The sequence below is a fragment of the Schistocerca piceifrons genome, chromosome 1 (assembly GCF_021461385.2).
Source record: "Schistocerca piceifrons isolate TAMUIC-IGC-003096 chromosome 1, iqSchPice1.1, whole genome shotgun sequence".
Taxonomy (NCBI): Eukaryota; Metazoa; Arthropoda; class Insecta; order Orthoptera; family Acrididae; genus Schistocerca; species Schistocerca piceifrons.
Window position 1 is genome coordinate 1010462605 of NC_060138.1, and position 22280 is coordinate 1010484884.

Consider the following 22280-nt stretch of genomic DNA (forward strand, 5'->3'; position numbering starts at 1 on the left):
ACGCTATTTATGACAAATCGCTGCAAACACTCTCCACCGTGAAACATCTAGGAGTAACTATCCGGAGTGACCTTAAGTGGATAAAACAAATAGTGAGAAAAGCAGATGCCAGTGTCAGATTCATAGGAAGAATCGTAAGGAATTGTAACTCATCCACGAAGGAAGTGGCTTATAGGCCGCTTGTTTGACCCGTTCTTGAGTATTGTTCAATTGTCTGGAATCCCTACCAGATAGGTACTTATACATGAGAAAAAATGTTCAAATGTTTGTGAAATCTTATGGGACTTTACTGCTAAGGTCATCAGTCCCTAAGATTACACACTACTTAACCTAAATTCAAACACACACACCCATGCCCGAGGGAGGACTCGAACCTCCGCCGGGACCAGCCGCACAGCCCATGATTGCAGCGCCTTAGACCGCTCGGCTAATCCCTCACAGCGATAGAAGAGAAAGAGAAGATCCAACGAAGAGCAGCACGTTGCGTCACGGGATCGTTTAGTCGGTAGACGTTACAAGAAAGGCGTTGTGCATCATGGGGAGATTTACTGCTGAAATTTCGAGAGAGCACTTTCCGGGTAGAGTCGGACAATATATTACCACCGCGTACAAACGTTTCGCGTAATGACCGTGAGGAGAAATTAGAGCCAATAAAGAGGCTTACCGACACACATTCTCCCCACGCGCTTTTCCCAAGTGAAACAGGGTTGGAGGGCTCAGTTAGTAATACAAAAAGTATCCTCCGTCACCCATCATTAGGTTGCTTGCGAAGTATGATGTAAATGTAGATGGGTTACAGGGCACTCCTCAATCACTAACGAAATAGCTGACTAATTAGCAAGCAATAGCATCACGGAAGGGATGTCTTTCATTGTAAATTTCCTTTCAACAGACCTTGAACCCACTGGAGAGAAGAGTCGTTTGATGAATAGTATCTCGAATTCTAGAATACGTGGTAAGTAAGATATGCGGATATGTCGTGAGCGGTAAGTCACCAGTGACCTCCTCGCTTCACTGCACCGCACCGAAGCTTATAGGCATACCACGCACACAGGGAAATTTCAAAAATAACGCACAGGTTGGAATTATTTAGGATTGTTTAAGGCATCAACAACGAAAATGACGTGAGATGTAGTTCAGATCTTGAGGAAGAAGCATGTGTTCTTATATTTTCGCTATATACATTGACATACAATTGGGAGAAGTAGATAAGGACCCAGTAGGGCTCTCGAGTACTGTGACCTTTGAAAACCAGAGGTCGTACATAAGTACAGGAACTTTAATAGGCAAAAACACGACAGTAATGGACAGTACGTCAAGGAAGTTTGTGCTGAGTTCAGAGTGGACCGTAGAAGAGTTCCACGATGGGTTAATGATTTTCATGGTGGTCGTATGAGTATAGGCGATAATTCAAGACCCGGAAAGCGAAAAACGTCAACTTGTTGCAGACGCTCTTGAAAAAGATCGCAGTGCGACATGTGAGGAACTCTCTGAAGCCTTGGGAATCCCCCAACACTAGTATTTCCTATTCTGGCAAATGATTTGGGCAGAAGAAAAATTTCTGCGATATGGGTTCCATCTGATTCACTGCTAAAGAGTTTCAGAAACGCCTGGACATTGAAACTTTGCTCAAGCAAGTATTCGATCGTCAAGCTCAAGGGTTCTTGTGTCGAACTGTCGCTATTGATGAAACGTAATTAAAAGCTTCTACCCGGAGTTGAAGTCACAGTCCAGTCAGTGGGGAGCTTCAGATTCCAAACCTGCAAATGTATTTCGACGTGCTCAAACAAAGTTGAAGCAAATGATGGTTTTTGCTTATAATCACCAAGGAATCATCTTGACAGATAGAGTCCCATGTGGAACAAGTGTCACAGCAGTGCATTACGATAACGTCATACAATACTTGCTCAGAAAAATGCACAAAACTCGACCTCAGTCGCTCGAAGCTGGCTCACTCATCATCCTCGAAAGTGCACACCCGCATATCGGCAATGGTGTAGCCCAGAAATTGCGCGAATACAAATGGAACGTCCATCACACTTAGATCTGTTCCCGAAGTTAAAGAAACCTATACGTGGACGTCGTTATCTTTGTGTGGAAGAGCTTTCTACCACCGTTACCAGAGCCATTCGACAGATCAACAGAAGTGGTGTCCTAGACGGAGACGTTGGGATTCAGTCAAAGAGAAGCAGGGAGACTTTGTTGAACAGCTGTAAAGAGGTATTGAAGAAATATAAAATAATGTAAATGTGCAGGTAAAAAAATTTTTATGCGTTACCTATGAAATGTGCCTCGTATTTAACTATTTAACTCATACACAATTGTGAAAACAATCGCGCTTTCACATATTATAATGTGTTACCACTGTTAACTTATTTTTCTGTTAAATAAAAAATAAATTTGTAATTTTTTGTTGCAAAACACTTTAAACAAATCTTTTCATTATAAAACTTTATTCAAGGAAAGTCTAAAAGATAATTTCGTTTTTAAAAATTATTCAGGCACTTTTTTCTACGGTCATTGACAATCTTGTATACAGCCTCTGAAGGACGTCAATCTCTTGCCTTTCTTATTTAGCAGACTCTAATGTTCCGTGTACGATCCAGGTACACCCTGGTAACGCTTGAGGTTAGGAAGCATATGAAAAATAATACTTAGTTTCTTTCCTCTTCTACCTGAGTTCCGTGATGAGGTACGTAGATCGATATTAATAAATTATTTATTTTCTAATTTATATGACTACTTTTGCGGTGATAAAGCGGGCAGCAAAATTCTGTGATGTCAGAACACCTCAGTTTTCAAGTCTCAAGTAAGTTACCCTATGTATTATAGAGATAATTTGCTTTTTATAATCTTCTGACAACTACTGTAGCTTTGAGCACATTTCCCCTGCTTGCAGAAAATAAATAATGAAATAAGGATAGGTCCACGTTGTTTTCAGGCACACTAAATACTGACTTATTTTAACAACCAAACATGTTTCACTACAGCTGTGTCATCCTCAGTGGGCTTTTTCCATTTACTTTTCTGAAATACATACATACAGATTATATTTAGCTTAAGAAATATGTTACATCGGATTTTGCTATTATTTAGTACTTTCATTTTACATTGTATGTCGCCAGCCGAAATCAGCGAGAGGTGTAAACCAGTATACCGTGTTACCTGCGAACGTGACGAATGTTAAGGTATAGTCTGCAACGAATTTTGTTTATAATCCATTCTTTAAAATGTATGTTCAGGTAAAATTCGTGTCCCATGCTACTTTTTTGCCTTACCGCTGCAGTTTTTGCCTAGTCCTTAGCTGTGACCGGTTGTTTTGTGTGCCAAATGGGGTTTTGCTGCTTCCATGTAGCTGGATTGACCTGTGTCCATCGCTAAAAACTTCGTGAAGCTTAGGTATGGAGAACGATATGATGTACTTTGGTATTCATGGATTATATTTAGAATTTTGACAGTGTTTACTCACGATCTTTCCTGTTCACTCGTGAATACTGCGCCTTTTTATGTGGCTGTGGCTTGGACACACGTTTCGCTGCACAACATCACGTTTCTGACGCACTTCCGACTGTCGTTTGCTTATTTATTTGGTCTGACGTCCACGAACTTTGACTCTGTTCAAATGGTTCAAATGGCTCTGAGCACTATGGGACTTAACATCTATGGTCATCAGTCCCCTAGAACTTAGAACTACTTAAACCTAACTAACCTAAGGACATCACACAACACCCAGCCATCAAGAGGCAGAGAAAATCCCTGACCCCGCCGGGAATCGAACCCGGGAACCCGGGCGTGGGAAGCGAGAACGCTACCGCACGACCACGAGATGCGGGCTTGACTCTGTTCCGTTTGTTTTCATTCTCCGTGTGTGTGTGTGTGTGTGTGTGTGTGTGTGTGTGTGTGTGTGTGTGCGCGCGCGCTTTGTATGTGTATGTGTGTATGTGTCATTGATAATATTTTTGACCTGTGTAACAGCTTTTTGGATGTGGTAATTTTCTGCAACTGTTAAAAATTATACAGATAATCGCTGTTTTACGGTACGGAGTTCTTTTTGCAAGACACTGGGGTGGTGGTGATTTTTGATGAGATGGTATGCTAACATGGAATGTATGCCGTCACGTTTCAGTGCTCTTAACTTTTCGGATGATCTCATCCTGAATATTTACCTTATTCAAAACAACAGAAACACGTTTCACAAAAATAAGCCGGTCACAGCTAAGGACTAGCCAAAAACCACAATGGAAAGGCCGAACACTGATATAGGGTACGATTTTTACTTGAACATGCATTTTGAAGATTGCTTTACTCATTCATGTTTGCGGATGACATGGTGTATTAGTTTATACCTGTGGCTGATTTTTATTTGTAGCCGTACGACACAAACAATGTAAAATCAATGGTAAAGTGGTTATAGGAATCAGATGATTACAAAATTGCATGGAACAAATTTCTGCTAAGCTAAACTTAATCTTTGTTTACGTGTTTCAGAAAAAGAAAAGAAGAAACTCACTGAGTATGCCACAGCGGTACTGAAATACTTTTGGGTGTTAATGCAAAACAATAATTTGTGTACTTTCAGAAAGCCGAACCCATTCTTAATTCATATTTATTTTGCACTTTAAAACATTTTCAACTTCGACTCTTCACTTGCGACCATCATATGCTATTTTCTTCTCTGCACCTTTTCTGTACATTTCTCAAAGGCATCGCACGGTTGTGCTGCAAACTTTCACTAAGAAATGCGACGTTCTTATGTTTCTAGAAAGATGCTCGCTAGTGTTTCCCAAAATATAGTATCTATGACTGCACCCTGGTACAGTACAGGCATGAACAATGCATCACTGCTTCAAAGTCTGGTCCTTTTGAGGCATAATGATACAACTGATTTCTGTCACATCGGTCAGTGTGCACGCAGAGTAATCTTATTACATGAAGTGAAATATGGTGCTTAATGTATGAGCATCTTATAACATGACTGAATAGCGTCTGTTGTATTTCTACATTAAGCGTGTTCTTTTTCGCAGATGCCATTGGATGCAACTTGGTCCTAAAGGCATCGTGTTCCATCTTAAATTGGCAGTACTTAATTAAACACTATTAATTTTTTAGAGTATGTATATGTAGCGTATACGTACTTGAAACACATATTCCGTCTATGACCCAAACAGCCGAAGTGGATTTTCAGTTTTGTCACTAATCCGAAGTCATTCCTAACTGTTTCGTTTTATTATCAAATTTTGATCTATGACTCCCGGATCTCAGCTACACATATCTTCCTGTAATTTACATTCGCAGCATTCTCACAATTCTTCTGTCAACGCTTTAAATTGAATCTGTTACAGGAAGTAATACAAATCAGTACAGTGAGGACCTTCTACTCGTGGTTGTACTCCTGAAACTTGAATCTATGTAATCCATGGCGAGCATTCTGTTTTCTTGAAGTATTTACTGCATTTCATCGACTGCAGTAGCTTCTTAGAGTTCTCGTTTGATATCAGAGCCAATTTTCATACTCGGTCACTGACAACGTTTCATTTAATATCTCGCCCAGGTACTCTTTAATTCGGTCATCAACATTATCATTTTGGTCCTAATATCCTCTATTCTTTATTTTATTGTATTTTAATAAAACAAACCTGAACTACATCATAGTGTGGTATTCGTTTTAAATGTTTGACCTCTGGGTGATATACGACAACTTAAAAGTGGTGCGGGGTTTAGAATCCGGTAGTTAAAAATAAAAGTATGTTGCGCCTGATGTTGTTTTGTTAAATGCCTCGCATTTTGCTCTGACTGGTCTTTCACAGATCTTATGATAATGGAATCAGGAAGATGCCAACTGTTTTTTCATAGTTTAGTTTTCCCACGAATATAGGAATGTTTCCACAAAGACCACGTGTGTCCATTGTTGCACCATTCTTAAGTCATAGTTAGCCTCCCATCTTTAAGCACCTATTCGTTGATGAGACGCTCGTGTAACTTATTGTTTCTTTATTTTGGTAGTCTTCCCAGGGTCCTCGATGCCTACCGTAGTTTCATGACATTCCGCTCTTTATTAGTGCCAGACTGATAATGTGCTCTGTATGCAACACACTTGCTGTAAGCAATGGAGAGCGGGGTTGGCCGCTGACGTCACGCCGCGGGCTGCGCTGGCTCGCTGCCAGAGATTCGCATGGAGCCAGGTCCCCAGCCGCAGCTATGCCCCAGGCTGTTCCGCACAGCTGTGATGGCAACCCCACCCACTTAGCACAAGGGCAAATCCGCTAATTCCATCAAAACTGTGAGAAGTATCCAGGATAAAGTGAGAAAAAGGACGCGAATGAGTCTCTTGTAGAGGTTCAGCTACAATATATCTATGTTTCTCTTTGCACCATTACAAGATTGGTTTTTAAATCTAATTACGTATAGCACAAAACCTGAAAAGTAAATCCATATTCAGCTCTCAGTGTATGTAGAGTAATATAGTCTAAAAGTGTTAAAGCTTGCCTTAATGCTAAAAATCCCACTGAAACGTTTGAGTTTGCGGAAAATTTTACAACCTGAAGCCAACTTAATTACGTTCTTCCATGTATAGAAATATTTAAAACGAAATGAGTAGAACAAACCAAAAATTGTTACGAAGGAGAGGGGTTTTTGTAGGAAAGTCTACTGCCAGAAGATACTGACCATAGAATATTTTGAAATATTTTAGCGTCTAATTCCTGATATCTATTAAAGTATCACGTTCAAAACAAGTCCAATGTTAGGCATCGAGATTGTAAGTGAAATCCGTACAACTTGGAACTTCTCAAGTACACGGCAGTATCAACAGCAGCCAGCCATTAGGTGCAAACTTTTTGCAAGATATAATTGTCATTTATCTGTACAACAGGTTTTACTAATCAATCTAGATTTCTTCCTTAGGCCCTTGTAAACTGCTGCAACTACAAAAGATCAGTAGACTTGAGTAGGACACAAGTCATCGTCAAACAAATTGTTTTTTCTTTATTGTGGTTTCATTACCCTGCCCCATATTTACAAGGGAGGGCTGGCAACGGCGCAATCCGCCGCTCTTCAGCCGAATGATAAATTTAATAAAAAGATGAAAGCGATACATATAAAAGGTGATAAACAGCGGCATAAAAACATAATAAGCGGAGTCTTTCGGGGCTAAAATATATACGTACACGAAGACGTTCATTGAGCAACGGCTGAAAAGTTCACATGAAGTAAAAAAACACAGTTGGCGAGTTGCCTTGCACGTAAAAAACATTGAAGTCACGCGTATAACTTGAAGGTTGGCAACAGTATTAAAACACACCAGAACGACGATACTTTAAGACCACTGCATGACACAGAGCACACACGGTGAAAAGTAAAAACTGCAGGGATGAATCGTCATAACTTCTACCTTCGGTTACATAAAGCAGTTTTGTCAAAGGTAAATGAGAGAATATGTGTGTAATAGGTTAATTTACGACAATTAGCGCGATTATTTCACTTCATAAGTTTGTGAAATATAATATATGACCTATACGTGGAGTGTGGCATGCTATGGGTGTGAAAGATGGACTCTTGGGACAGAGGAAGACCAGAAACTAAATTCTTTTGAAATGTGGTGCTATAGACGCATGCTCAAAATAAAATGTATCGACAAGGTCACAAACGAAGTGGTTCTGGAAAGAGCTGGTGAGAAGAGAAGCTTCTGGAGTTTCATTGTTAAAAGAAGAGTGCAGTTTACATGCCACCTATTAAGACATAAAGGACTCCTGAACACAATAGTAGAGGGATATGTCGAGGGAAAAAGACCAAGAGGAAGACCACGACTGAGGTACATGGTTCAAATCGTGAAAGACGTGGGATGTAACACCTATAAAGAAATGAAGAGAAAAGCTGAAAGACGCACAGAATGGAGACAAGTTGTCACTGTAGCTGTTGCAAACCAATCCTTGGACTGACCACTACAGAAGACGAATATATGACCAATTCATACGTCATGATTTGATCATCCGTTTTATTCCACAACCATTTCAAACGAAGAAGCCAAGCTGACGGCCAGTAAATTGGCCTATTACACAAATATTCCCGCATTAACTTTTCACAAAATTGGTTTATATAACCGAAGATATAGGTTTCGACGAGGACTCGTGTTGTATTAAAGTCCAATGGTTTTTAATATTTATAGAACTTGATAAACTAAGACCAAAATGTAGGTTGTGTAATGAATCCAGCTCTACAGTCGAGTGGTGATTATACGTTTCTAAAAGTTTTATGTGACTGTGGATCCACAGAAAAGTAACATCATTAGGCTCAAACATTTCAACAATATTAGGGTGTCATGAGCGCGAGTGAGCTCAGCGGAAAAGCGTAACACAAGTGCAGACCAATCTGCCTGCATTATTATGGTAACATTATGTAAGAAGCACTAAGTAGGACGCAATAGCGGTCCTCAGGAGTCTGGTGAAGGATCGAAACCTTTCATTTCCTTCGCACTGTATTCTCTGATTACTACACTCCTGGAAATTGAAATAAGAACACCGTGAATTCATTGTCCCAGGAAGGGGAAACTTTATTGACACATTCCTGGGGTCAGATACATCACATGATCACACTGACAGAACCACAGGCACATAGACACAGGCAACAGAGCATGCACAATGTCGGCACTAGTACAGTGTATATCCACCTTTCGCAGCAATGCAGGCTGCTATTCTCCCATGAAGACGATCGTAGAGATGCTGGATGTAGTCCTGTGGAACGGCTTGCCATGCCATTTCCACCTGGCGCCTCAGTTGGACCAGCGTTCGTGCTGGACGTGCAGACCGCGTGAGACGACGCTTCATCCAGTCCCAAACATCCTCAATGGGGGACAGATCCGGAGATCTTGCTGGCCAGGGTAGTTGACTTACACCTTCTAGAGCACGTTGGGTGGCACGGGATACATGCGGACGTGCATTGTCCTGTTGGAACAGCAAGTTCCCTTGTCGGTCTAGGAATGGTAGAACGATGGGTTCGATGACGGTTTGGATGTACCGTGCACTATTCAGTGTCCCCTTGACGATCACCAGTGGTGTGCGGCCAGTGTCGGAGATCGCTCCCCACACCATGATGCCGTGTGTTGGCCCTGTGTGCCTCGGTCGTATGCAGTCCTGATTGTGGCGCTCACCTGCACGGCGCCAAACACGCATACGACCATCTTTGGCACCAAGGCAGAAGCGACTCTCATCGCTGAAGACGACACGTCTCCATTCGTTCCACCATTCACGCCTGTCGCGACACCACTGGAGGCTGGCTGCACGATGTTGGGGCGTGAGCGGAAGACGGCCAAACGGTGTGCCGGACCGTAGCCCAGCTTCATGGAGACGGTTGCGAATGGTCCTCGCCGATACCCCAGAAGCAACAGTGTCCCTAATTTGCTGGGAAGTGGCGGTGCGGTCCCCTACGGCACTGCGTAGGATCCTACGGTCTTGGCGTGCATCCGTGCGTCGTTGCGGTCCGGTCCCAGGTCGACGGGCACGTGCACCTTCCGCCGACCACTGGCGACAACATCGATGTACTGTGGAGACCTCACGCCCCACGTGTTGAGCAATTCGGCGGTACGTCCACCCGGCCTCCCGCATGTCCACTATACGCCCTCGCTCAAAGTCCGTCAACTGCACATACGGTTCACGTCCACGCTGTCGCGGCATGCTACCAGTGTTAAAGACTGCGATGGAGCTCCGTATGCCACGGCAAACTGGCTGACACTGACGGCGGCGGTGCACAAATGCTGCGCAGCTAGCGCCATTCGACGGCCAACACAGCGGTTCCTGGTGTGTCCGCTGTGCCGTGCGTGTGATCATTGCTTGTACAGCCCTCTCGCAGTGTCCGGAGCAAGTATGGTGGGTCTGACACACCGGTGTCAATGTGTTCTTTTTTCCATTTCCAGGAGTGTATATTGTAACATCTGGTGTGAGATTGTTGCATTACTGCTCATACTCTCGCTGGCCACTGACCCAAAATCCCAGATGACTACGATCCAGCATCCAGTACTGAAGGTGCCACTGATGGTTACTCGACGAGACTATCAACACTGCTCCAGTTTAGGGCACCAGTTGCTCGGCAACGTCAGCACCGTACTGGTTAGACGACCTACCAAACAGGCAGGCCAAGATCATCATTCCGTAGGACATCATAGCATCAGATATTGCGGTCCACCTGAAGGGACAAGAGGGACAGTGACCTGAGAGGGGCAGACTACTCTCAGGACAGCGCGGCATCCAAATACACAAGCGGCGAGGGTCGCAGCCTCACCGTAGCAGACCGGCCGGTGGCAAGCACATTCCGAACCAATGGGCGGGCAACCCGCCACACTACGATTCACCCACCTCCGCTCGGACCAGATGCATCGATCTTCGGCAGCCACCAGACCGCCTCTAGACTCAGCAAATTCCATTCCAGCATACGAAGCCATCATGGAAGACACGGCGGCAGTATGTATTATGAGGAATAAAAAAGTAATGTTTTATTGGTTCTGATGACGCCACACATGTTTCTGGCTTCCATCTTGACTTAATGGTAGGCGCTCCCAGCATGGGAGTGAGTGCGAAAGTGCGACCTCTGCAGCGCTGAATAATGTAACCTATCTTCCTAGCGGTCCCACCGTTCGGAAAACTCTAAGCTTCAGTAGGAATATCTCTTCAGAACAATCATTTCACATTTTAACTAGCTTATTTAAGGTCATCCTGATTTCAACAAATTACGGTCACAAATTCAGATTTATTGACACACGAAATCAAAACAAAGCGTATATGGGTATTGAATTGTATTTCGACATGTGTGCACATATCATTTGTACTTCCTGCTTTGCGACTGTACTTTGCCACAAGTCTCCATTTGGGAGCGTTCTATTCAGCATGTAATTCAGATGTTTCACTTTGCTGAAGTGAGTCTTGCCCAGCGGGCCAAACCACGTCCTCTTATCTTATAGGAAAATTATTTTTTATCGCTTATTTTCTTTTTGCAGAGCCTGCTTTCAGTACTGAAAGACCATCAACTGCCCAGACTAATTTTCGAGAACATTATGATGCTAATATGACACACAGTTGTCTTTTTCCGTCAGGCTATTGAAGTGTCCTTTTCCCGTAACTGAAGTACTATATTGCTCTGTCACTTAACATGCAAACGAGTTCACACACAGAACAACTATGAATTAAATATAGTGCTGACCGATAGAAACTCGTAAAGACATCTATAAGAAATGAGATAATCCATATTGGTGAAAATATCCCAAGTACGTAGACTCAAAATGAGCATCTGTTTGACAGTGTGTCCATACGTAAGCAGAGAAAATGACCTTGTTTACTTGGTGGTCGTGATTACCATTTCACATTCTATTACAGGATGCCACCTCTGCTACAGACGATTGTGCTGATATATGAACAGGAAACATTTCTAAATGATTATTAAATTAACCATCAAAATACCGGAGATATAAAATTGAATTTCTAGTCAGACTGATTACGGAAATTTGTTCTAATGGAGGTCAAACCTTTGTGTTATTTTTAGGAAAATTTCGCAGCGATTTTGAAGCACATTTTACTGCCGTTTATTGTTTAGAGAGCATTGCTGTTTTCGGAGTACATTAAATTTAGTTCAGTGTTGTCAAATATCGCTTTTCCGCAACAGCAAACTCCTTATTTCATTACTAGCGGTTAGCTACTTTCAACCCTTGAATTCTATCAATTTGTATCGCATCAGAAATTATGAAACAAGCTTACACAATATTATGGTCCATACAGCAGTGCGGGAGAAGATCATGTAACGATGTCCCCAGTAAGAATGTACTACAGCCACAGCAGCTATTGGTGCACTGTCACAGTCGTGAAGTTCTGTATGAAGTATCAAAAATGAAGAAACATCTGAAGGTAAGCGTTAGGAGAGTTCATTTGAAGAGGACACCGTCTACTCCTTTCCCAGTGCTCCTCGAATTTGAGACGATGCTCGGTAACTATGGCTTCTCACTAGACAGGACAGTAAATCCTACTCAGTATTCCTTTGTGTTAGGACTCTGTAAATGTTAAATCAGTCCAGCGTAATTATACCCTCTCCTGCTGGTCCAGTGCCAAGTGAGAAAGAAAAGCCCTGGATGTCTAGCAATTTACTCCTTTTTCTTTTGAGATACTTACCACATCTAATTTTTCTCGCGTCTTTTCATTTCATACACATTTGAATTTATAAAGAATATTCAGCACCTAATAATTATAAAATGGTCTGTACCTCTTTCCTTTCACAAATGCTGAATGATTCGAAAACCATGCAAAAACACTCAGTGCAACGAAATCAGACGTTATGAAAAATTAAGTCTCCAAGAACATCTGTCTGAGGCTATTCAGTCTTTCTGAATGGAAACAATCACGACACTAATGTAATATTCTGCAATATTTATTATTTATATCACAAACCAGTTTTCGTCTGTTACTCCATTATCAGGTACAAAGATAAACATGTGATGCAGTGAAATTTATATAGGGTCAAAGATTTTAAACTAGTTTGTCTATAGAGTTCCCCACTTCTAAAGACGGAAATTTTTAATGCTTGATTCAGAAAGAAAACGAGAGGAATTATTTCAGTGAAAATGCAATGCAGGAGTATTTAAATAAGATAAAAAAATGTTCAAATGTGTGTGAAATCTTATGCGACGTAACTGCTAAAGTCATCAGTCCCTAAGCTTACACACTACTTAACCTAAATTATCCTAAGGACAAACATACATACCCATGCCCGAGGGAGGACTCGAACCTCCGCCGGGACCAGCCGCACAGTTCATGACTGCAGCGCCCTAGACCGCTCGGCTAATCCAGCGTGGCAAATAAGATAAAATATGTGATACATTAACTAATAAGCTACATAACACACTAGAACAGTTGTTCCCAGAAGAAAGTGTCTGCCACGAACCGATAGAACAGTCAATCAACGGAGTATTTTTGAAGCTTTCTTGAAAACTGTCGTTGGGTTAGATAGGTTTGTGATTAAAACATAGATGGTCAAAGACGGGTAATGGGAAGATTTCAATCTGTTAAAAAACGGATTACTGTGGTAGGGAAACGTTCATTTAATGACGTGTCACTCAAGAAGCACACATTGAAGGGAACCTTGCTCTGAGAAGATAAGAAGATGTTTATCCAACATCTTCCACGTTGCACTGCGGATAGGTGCCGGCCGGAGTTGCCGAGCGGTTCTAGGTGCTTCAGTCTGGAACCGCGCTGCTGCTACGGTTGCAGGCTCGAATCTGATTCGGGCATGGATGTGTGTGATGTCCTTAGGTTAGTTAGGTGTAAGTAATTCTAAGTCTAGGGAACTGATGACCTCAGATGTTAAGTCCCATAGTGCTTAGAGCCATTTGAACCATTTTGCGGATAGATATTTGACAAGGTTTTTCCATCATATTCATTAACAATAGTCTCCGCTAAATCAATTTAAATCAACTGACATATCATGTAGAAGTAGAAGATGTTACTACATTGCTATCTGTTCGAAGCTGGGACGGCGTACACGACATACAAAAAAAAAGTGATCTGCAACGTGCGTGTCCATTGTACCTGTCATGTACAGTTACTTGAACCTGCCTTGCGTAAGAAATCATAAAATACATCACACCTTCCCAATATTAGTTACAATACCTGAAATCCTCAGTCGACATAAATTTAACCTTTACATTAACTTTTATATTTATTTTTAATGCATTTCATCTCCTACTCTGGCTGTTAGAGTGGCACTAGTGGGGCAAATAGATTCAATGTTCAGAATATTTGAGAGGATACTTCCAGTTCTAGCATTTACTTTATAACCAAGACAAACCTCCAGAAAACCTCTGTTATAACCGGGGAATGACAACTATTTTCAGTCTAATTCTGATGTCTCATAAAAAGTGAAATAAAGCTTAGTGATGGTATATTTGTAATTTCCGGTGTGTAGAGACGTTAACTTACTCGATATGTACCACGCAGGCCTATCTGTGCCTTGAGAGTGCCTCATAGTGGTTTTAGCGATTTTATGTACTTCAACACGATAGTTCTGAGCGATGGAAATATAACTATCCACATTGCCTGACAAAAAGGTCAAGCACCCAGAAGATTAGGATGGAACGAAATGAAACCAAGTGTTGAGACGGTATGTGAATTTATTGCTAGATGTTACAAAGTTGAGCCACATTTATAAAGAAGTGGATGGTATGGGTCCATTCCATTAGCATGATGTTGCACGACTTTTGGCATGGATACATGAATTGATCCAGTTGATGTCATCATCGCGTTTTATGGTTCTGAGGTAATCAGACCTAGAGCTTTTCTAACTTGCCAATGATAATCCGGATACTGCCATGAGGGCAGAATTGATAGCCGAGCTGGTTCGATACACTTTCTATTGGGGACAGATATGGGGATTTTGTTGGCCACAGGTGTATCTCATTATGACGCAGGAACGTCATAGAAAGAAGTGTCATGCGTGGAAGAGTATTGTCTTGTCAGAAAATCATATCATTATACTGTCGCATGAGAGGTAACACTTGAGGACCCAGCATGTCTGTGATGTAATGCCTTCAGAGTTACCTCAGTTACGGAGAATCGCACCGTGAAGCGACAAGTAATACTGCTGCATCTCTCCAAATCTTGGATAAATAGCATCTGTCTCCAGCTCGCCCCGATATTCGGCGACAGATCATCCGGCGTAGTGCGCAGCAGCGATTCGTCGCTGAACGCAATACAAATCCATCCATCAGCAGTTCATGGTGTCTTGCCACGGCACCACTCGAAACGTTGCTGTCTATGTTTTGGTATTAGGGTGACCTACGCTTGGTGCGGTAATTCCCTAGTCCAGCTGCTTCTAATCTCCGACGAATGTTGCGGGATGACACAGAATATGGTACGGAATCCATAACTTGTTCTCGGATGACGCGTGCAGATGTGAAGGGATTACATTATGATTGGTGCACAGTACGACGATCCTCCCTTGTGGTGGCGAGACAGTCGGTATGTCATCCCTCAGGTTTCCATGCAGTCCAATAAGCGGCAGTATCATATCCGGATCCCCCACTAATGGAGAGGCGGCCAAACTGATGAGGCACCCTCCAAACTCTGTCTGGTGCTGGTAACACTGTCTGACACTAGTGGCATCTACGTATCCTTCACACTAATCACTAAACATCTTGCGCTATTCACGACCTTTACATATCCTAGCAAGTCTGGTAACAACATTGAAAATGAACAACCCCAGTGCACACGGGTGGACGTTCTACCTGTCAGAGAGAATTTCAACTCTAATGGTGTTTGCGTGTACAAAGATACATTGATACGCTACGATACATTGACATGCATCTGGGTGCTTCTCGTATTTGTCAGGTGGTATGTATGCTCCCGTACGCGCTCTGATCTCTCTTTTTCTGTTGTAGATTTTAGGTATCTTTGGCACCTACTTTAAAACATTTAAACTTTTAACTAATATTTAGTGCTCCAGAGATTCACCACTAACTTTACTTTACAGTTCCTCTCTGCCTCTGTCTGGCATGAATTTGTTCACAGCCAATTACAGTTTCGAAATGAGCGAGTACACTCCCCAGCACAACTTCTATAGATTGACGAATTAAATTTATATTACAATATGATGACAGTGTATTACTCATGTTTTTATCACCTGACAATGTTTTATATTATGGTAATCATATATGGTTATATTCTAGCTGTCATCTTTATTTATTAACTGGAGGAAACATTTTTCAAAAATTATGGAGCTGTTGATATAGGTATTCATTCGTATTCTAGGTTGCTAGACGAGTTTTTGATCGTTTACAGTGGACCTAGTAGTGGAATTGATAGTTCATTTAAGATTTTTAATGAACATAAAAAAATAGTGAACTTTAACTATATTTTGGTGTTGGTTTTTAAGATAAGTTTTATTCGTTTGTCATGAGCACTTGAGCTCAATAGTTTTACCATACCTCCATGCATTATCGACCTATGTAAGTAACACGTGTTCTGTTTCTAATACTTCCAATGCTACCAACATTTTTGATGTGCTTGTTACTCTACTTTGTTGATTATAAAATTTTTATAGGTAATATATTCTGATGAAAATACACTTAGTTGTTTTCAGACTAGGTCAATGTAGTAAAATTTGTGCAATCGGTTGGCTAGTTCTATCCTCCATTAAAATAATAATAACAATATAAATATTTTATGTTACGTTCTTGCATACCCTATGTCAGCCACAAAATCACACAGATGTTAGGCTTTGGGGGTCGACTGCTGAAGCGTAGGGGAAATTTTTCGCTGTCCTAATTACCCAGTCTTGCTATGCAGCTAAGCCCTTGCTGCCTCGACTCTCTTGTGTAACCAGCGGCCACAGAAGTTGCGCTGTCCATTGTTCCCACTTTTTAATGCTTAATACCCATGCCAGAAATTGTCTTAAAAGGCAACACCAAAATATAGGTAAAGTTTACTTTTTTCATTATGATCATTAAAAGTCTTAAATGAACTATCAGTTCCACTGTTAGCAGCTCTAGAAAATGACACAACATCGAGTGTAAGTCAGACGATACGCCCCATTCGGCAATCAGAAGCACCTTTCGGTAAATGTGAGCTGTCAGATTATATCGCCATCTTGAAGAAGGTAGCTTAAGCGCGTCCGAAAGTAAGTAGTATTGTAAGGTGCGATAATACATATGAGTGTAAGTAATATGAATTTAGCTGCTACTTCGCAAATAAAAATAAATAAAAAGTGAAATAAGAATGAAATAAAATGAAACACGGTGTCGAAAATGTTCTGGAAGTCTTCTGGGAGCCGCTATGTACTACCTTCAGAGACTCGTGGTGAACGAAGCAGATTTGGTTTCACGCCATCGGTATTTGCTAACACATGATAACAAATTCTACAACACACTGAGGTCAGTGATGTAGGTCTGTAATTTTGTGCATGCTTCAGATGACCCGTCTGGGAAACAGAAATTACCTGCACGTTTTCTCCAATCCCACGGTATAGAGCTTCTAGGAGAGCAACTTCTTTCACATACTCTGTGTCGAAGCGCATAAAAATCTCATCAGGTCCAGTGGCCTTTCCTCTAATGCGCGACTTCAGTTGATATTCTAACCCTTGTTTTCATACAAGACCAAAACTTCTTAAGACTTTTTCTCAGTCGAGTAGATAGAATTTTGCTTTCGAGTTTGTTGGACGCTTTACGCATTTCTCTCTTTACTCTAATTTTGGCTTCGTACAGTTTCTGTTTGACTATGAGGCCTTAAATTCGTTCATAACTGCAGTGGAGTTCGCTTTCATTTTTGAAGCAGCTAGCGTTCTAAAACGGCTGAAGGTTTGCTTTGTATGAAGTAATATCGTTCATTAATCAGAATTACAATACAAAAATGGTAAATTATGAATTAAATACAAAGAACAAGACAGAACAACCAATGTAATTAAATCGTAAACCATAGAAAACGAAGTTTGCGTAATTTTAGGCGTATACGGTATTCCTCCCTCCCACTTAAGTTGAAATTACACCACAGGAAAGCTATTCAGCCAAAACATTAGTTGCTATATACACCACAAGCAAAAGACTCGTGCCACGGGAACCCTGTTATAAAGAAAGTTGTCTTATACGCAGATATCGATGACTCCGAACAAACATTTTAGGGTTAATGCATATGCATATATATGCAATAAGTTGCTTATAAATAGAAATAATGATGTCGACCGTTAACACAAATAACGGACTCGGCAGCAAGTTATGACTAAACAATGTGAGGCCAAGAGCCGAGATAACAGTCAACGTCAGCCGCGGACAGACTGAGACGTCACGTCCCGCTAGTGCTCCAAATCCCCCGCTACACCGCTAATCCGATTCGGCCAGGCAAGATTGCTGACAGCTAGACCATACATGACGTTCGAGACTGCTGCATGCAAGCACGAGATATGGTGTAGCTACTGGGTTCCAGAGAGCGTAGTGCAACTGTACCGCGTTCAAAAATCACAACGACATGATTGGCATGTGGCGGCAACCGTATGAGTATTTGGGATCACAAGGTAAAGTTACAGGTTTTGCATTTTAATATGGCATACCAAACCAGCACCACCAGCTGTAGTTTATGTATACATGCCAAAATCACAGAAAGACGATGTCCAGATCGAATGCATGAGGGAATTGTACTGATTACTCAGTCTGTAAAGGCAAGGTGGAAACTTAGTAACGTTCAGGAGCTTTATCTACAATAAATTTCCTCTCGCACCAGCAAACAGATTGTTCGAAAACAATGAGCGGAGCACGTATTACTTGGTAATGTAGAGGAGAAGTGAGAAGAAACCAGTTAGATAACAACATGCTAAGGCAAAGTTCGGCATATCAGATTTTAGACTGCAAGGCGTACGCCGGACAGATATAGACTAAAAAAGGAGATTTAGAAATGGTGAAGTGTAGGCTGAAATTTAAGAGAATCGTCATTAAGAATTATGTTATTGAAGAAAGAGACTGAAGTACTGAGAAATGCTCTAGAAGTGCTCTGAGGCTGCTGATACTGCGATAGTGAATACCACGGTAATTCAGGTGAGCAAGACTAGACATCTCTGAAAAGGTAATCACAGAAGATGGACAGTCAAATACAGTTGTAAAGTAGATAACTGTGAAGTAATCGTGGGTAACTGAAGAATTAACGTTACATTATCGACCGTAGAAGGTTTAGAATCCAACAATGATTCGGAGTCAACACATAATGCGAGAATACATAGGGAGAACAAGTCGGAGATACTCGGGCTTCAGAGGACAGCCGCGGCTTGCGCATGCGCAAGGTGGGGCAGCTGCGCCAAGTAAGTCAGGTGGCGCCTCCCTCCGAGGAGTCTTCACCGCCAAATTCCACATCCTGGCCATTGTTAGCCAGTATCTCGCTCGTCTCTGGAGACTTTACTTACGCGTTATCGAACAGTTATGACCATATTGGCGACTCGGATTACTCGCTGGATTGTTGTATACGCTCAACTATAGTCGTGCTCTATTGAAACTACGGTTCGGTTGTTTTGGTGCAGTACATAAATCACGTAGTACATTGTAGGATTACAGGTAGTATCGGTAGCATTGGTGGGAAAAGAAACATAGATGAATATATGAGAGAGAAGCTGGGAGCCAATGAGTTCCCTTTGCTTTTTGTTTCCTTGCCTGTTGAGTTTGCACAAATTAGAACCGCACATCGTTCAATATTAGTCCACTGTCTATGTCATATCCTTACAAAATATGAGTGGCATTTTATAAGCTGCAAGTACAGTTTACATGAACAAACAAAAAAAGTTACGCAGGATGTTAATTTTAACTGAAGACATTCAAATAGCTCGAAAACTACACATCTGTTCAAAAACAGCTACAATTCCCATTTGTTTCTGTAGGAGGGAGACATCAAACGATACCACTCTCGAATCCCCACACCATGCCGTGCGTGAGGAAAGGAAATACTCATTGGGAACTCCTGTTTCTTATTGCAAATTACTATTCTACAGCAAAATCTGCGTATGTTTTGACTGAAGCATTTTTTTCGTTTCGCCAAAAATGGCACTGTAATTGGAGGAATAAAAATGGTTACACTATCGTAATGTACGATATGACGCTCAATGCCCCTTGAATACCAAATGGCACGTGGGACCAGACCTCCAAGCTGCAGGGTTTTTTTTTTTGGTAATCAGTCTACTGACCGGTTTGATGCGGCCCGCTACAAATTCCTTTCCTGTGCTAACCTCTTCATCTCCGAGTAGCACTTGCAACCCACGTCCTCAATTATTCGCTTGACGTATTCCAATCTCTGTCTTCCTCTACAGTTTTTTCCCTCTGCAGCTCCCTCTAGTACCGTGGAAGTCATTCCCTCATGTCTTAGCAGATGTCCTATCATCCTGTCCCTTCTTCTTATCAGTGTTTTCCACATATTCCTTTCCTCTCCGATTCTGCGTAGAACCTCCTCATTCCTTACCTTATCAGTCCACCTAATTTTCAACATTCGTCTATAGCACCACATCTCAAATGCTTCGATTCTCTTTTGTTCCGGTTTTCCCACAGTCCATGTTTCACTACCATACAATGCTGTACTCCAGACGTACATCCTCAGAAATTTCTTCCTCAAATTAAGGCCGGTATTTGATATTAGTAGACTTCTCTTGGCCAGAAATGCCTTTTTTGCCATAGCGAGTCTGCTTTTGATATCCTCCTTGTTCCGTCTGTCATTGGTTATTTTACTGCCTAAGTAGCAGAATCCCTTAACTTCATTGACTTCGTGACCATCAATCCTGATGTTAAGTTTCTCGCTGTTCTCATTTCTACTACTTCTCATTACCTTCGTCTTTCTCCGATTTACTCTCAAACTATACCGTGTACTCATTAGACTGTTCATTCCGTTCAGCAGATCATTTAATTCTTCTTCACTTTCACTCATGATAGCAATGTCATCAGCGAATCCTGTCATTGATATCCTTTCACCTTGTATTTTAATTCTACTCCTGAACCTTTCTTTTATTTCCATCATTGCTTCCTCGATGTACAGATTGAAGAGTAGGGGCGAAAGGCTACAGCCTTGTCTTACACCCTTCTTAATACGAGCACTTCGTAACACAGGCCAAACTTCTATTTGGAAACCCCAAAACCCCAAGCTCAACGTTGTATTCCTCCGGCAGATCGAACAGGGAACTACCCGATGCACCACAGTGGCCGTCTAGCGAACTACGACGTATCACCGGCAGTACACTATGGTCGGAGCTCACGTATCGTGCAGACGTGAAACAGATGGCGGCTCTAAACATTACAGTACTCGCGCAGTATTTATTACCTGTACACCCACCTATCATTGGCTGCACAGAAGTGGAAGTGGACGATGAATTTTGCAACCATAGAAAAAAAAACTTCAAATTATCGTGATTTACGGAGACTGCAGGAGAAGTGTTGTATTGTATGCCGAGCACTCTGCAGAGAAAGTTGGTTGTCTTAGAAGTTTGTGAAAGCCTTTCTATCTGATGGCGGCGTAGAGACCGACAAAAGAAAACGAAGCAAATGTGTTACAGGAGAGGCTAATGAAATAGCTGTACTAACGGCAGTGCCCCAGCACCGGCAATTAAAACGCGATTCCGGTATGCTCATAGATCGTAAGCATCATCCATACCACTTTTCACTGCATTAAGAACTTCATGATACCGATTTCTATAAGAAAGTAGTGTTTTGTGAATAATTGGTTCAAATGGCTCTGAGCACTATGGGACTTAATATCTGAGGTCATCAGTGCCCTAGAACTTAGAACTAGTTAAACCTAACTAACCTAAGGGCATCACACATACCCATGTCTGAGGCAAGATTCGAACCTGCGACCGTAGCAGTCGCACGGTTCCAGATTGAAACGCCTAGAACCGCTCGGCCACACCGGCCGGCTTTTGAGAATGGGCACGTCAACAAATGCAAACGACCCCGGCGTTTTTTAGCGGGGTATTATATTCCGATGAGTCTACATTTGCAAACCATGGAATGGTAAACCGTCATAACATGCGTTACTGGAGCACAGACAGCCCCCCTGGTTACGACAAGTTGATCATCAACGACCTTGATCGGTAAACGTGTGGTGTGGCATCTTGAGAACAAATCCCTTGGTCCGTATTTTATCGACGGCACGTTGAGTGGACGCAAATATCGAACGTTTTTGGAACTGGAACTACAGGTACTACTACAGGATGTTTCCCTGCACGTTCTACAACGTATGTTGTTCCAGCATTACGGTTGCACAGCGTATTGCGACAACGAGGTACGGGAGGTATCAGACCATATTTACGTTGGTCGGTGGATCGGCAGGGGTGGCCCTTTTAATTGGCCCGCTACACTGCCGGATTTGACTTGGGCGGATTTCGTTCTGTGAGGATATTTAAAAGATCATGTCTACCAGCATGTGCCAAAAGGCTGTGAGGGTATGGTCAAAACACCTGTGCTGACGTTCCCGCAGATATACTTCTGTCCCGTGTACGGCGGCCATTTGAAATGTGTGTCACTAAGTGTATTGAAATTGGCGGTACTGCTTTTGAACACTTACACAAATTCGAAAAGTAGAGTAGCGTACACCTCGAGCGATAGCCACAGTGGCGCGTCGACTAGTCCCCTGTTCGATATTTCGGAGGAATACAACGTTGCTTATGGGGTTTCCAATTATGAGTTATGAAACACTGGCCTGTTCCACCATCGCAGCATGGAATTGGGATCCATCGAGTCGTAAATTACGGTAGTGTACCCATTTCTATTCCTCCGATTGCAGCGCCATCTGTGACGAAAC